Below are 2,002 nucleotides of genomic sequence, written 5' to 3'. Positions count from 1 at the left end.
CTAAACATCAGTAACCAATGAGTATCCATTTTATTGTAAATAAAGACGACGCCTATATGTATTGGTGGGGTAATCACAACTAAGCAATGCCAATTACAGCTTGCCACACTCGATAAGTTTCACCAAAGTAAAAAAAAAGTATAACATTGTGCCGCAACTCTTTAGTTATCGTTGAATCTACACAACAGCAAGGGTCAGCACCATGAAAAGACAGTCTTCCTGTCAGAATCACAACACAGCACAGATTCGACTAGCCACCCGAATTCAGAAACCAGAGTGGCGAATTCTCTTTAAAACAAGCAGAACTTCATTTTTTGACGCCTGCAAACGATTCGCATCGGTCGGAAGGAAATGTGCCTTTTCAAAAACGTAAAATCTCTTCAGAGTTTATGCAAAGCGGTTGCTACAGTGCTTCTTTTGATTTTTCGAAATTGATTATAGCACACTCGCATACAGTATAGCAAAGATAAATGTTGCCATCTACCGGAAAAAAATCTCAATACAAAAAATATTTTATGTAGAGCAATGAAATTTCAGGAATACATTTGTATCAGTAACATATTTAACAGATCATTGCAAGATCATGGGTTAATGTAAAAGCGAGATAAGCCATTGCAAACTTGAAATGTTGGTACACTAAAAACAGGTGTAACCGCCAGAATGTTGAATGCGTGCATGGAAACATGCATACATTGTGTTGCACGGGTGCTAGATTTCAGATTGTGGGATGGTGTTCCATGACTGTTGCACTTGGTCGGTCAATACAGGGACAGTTAATGCTGGTTGTGGATGACGTTGGAATTTTCGTCCGGTGATGTCTCGTATGTACTCGATTGGAGACAGATCTGGTAATCGAGCAGGCCAAGGCAACATGCCGACACATTTAGAGCATGTTGGGTTACAACAGCGGTATGCGGGCGAGCGTTATTCAGTTGGAAACCACCAGCTGGAATGCTGTTCATGAAAGGCAGCACAACAGGCTGAACCACCGGACTGACCTACAAATTTGCAGTCTGGGTGATGGGGTGCCACTAGAGTGCTCCTGCTGTCACACGAAAAACGAACCCCAGACCATAACTCCACGTACTGGTCCAGTGTCTGTAGCACGCAAACAAGTTGGCTGTAGGTCCTCAGTTGGACTCCTTCCAACCAACACCTTTCATCACTGGCACCGAGGTCGAACAGCTTTTACCAGAAAACATAACAGACCTCTACCCAGCCCACCAATGAGCTTTCGCTTGACACAACTGACGTTTCACATGGCGATGGTTTGGGGTCAGTGGAATACACGCTACAGGGCATCTGGCTCAGAGGTGTCCTTGACGTAAACTATTTGTAACAGTTCGCTGTCTCACTGTGGTGCAACTGCTGCACAAATCGCTGCTGCAGATGCGGTACGATGCACTAGGGCCGTATACCAAAACACAACGGTCTTTCCTCTCGATAGTGCTCGTAACCGTCCGGAGTCCGACCTTCTTTTCACCGTACATTCAAGCGACAACCATTGACAGCAATCATGTACAGTGGCTACAGTCCTGCCAAGTCTTTCTGCAGCATTGCAGACGGAACATCCAGTTTCTCCTAACTCTATTACACAATTCCTTACAAACTGATTGAAGTCAACTGCCTTCCTAAAAAGAACATGAGGAGACAAATGTTCAGGGCACTCTCTTGCCCTTAGTATGGGAAACTGTCCCCAAAAGGAGGAAGAGTCAGCAATGATCACTAGCTTGAGGAAGCAGAAGGCATGGAAATCGTTGCATTAAAGACACTTAATGTGTATCCAGAGTACATGTAGCCCAAAACTGAAAATTATCATGGTTATCTCCCCATCAGTTCCCTATCAGTACCTCTGGAAGGTGATCATGAGAAGAAGATGGCATAACCAATGAAAGGATAACATTCTATGTGTTAGAGCGTGAAATGTCAGAAATTTGAACGTTATAGGGAAGCTATAAAATCTGAAAGGAGAAGTGCAAAGGCTTAATGTAGATATAGTGAG

The sequence above is a fragment of the Schistocerca gregaria genome, chromosome 7 (genome assembly GCF_023897955.1).
Source record: "Schistocerca gregaria isolate iqSchGreg1 chromosome 7, iqSchGreg1.2, whole genome shotgun sequence".
NCBI lineage: Eukaryota > Metazoa > Arthropoda > Insecta > Orthoptera > Acrididae > Schistocerca > Schistocerca gregaria.
The sequence above is the reverse complement of the archived record's forward strand: the minus strand, read 5'-3'. Positions refer to the sequence as shown.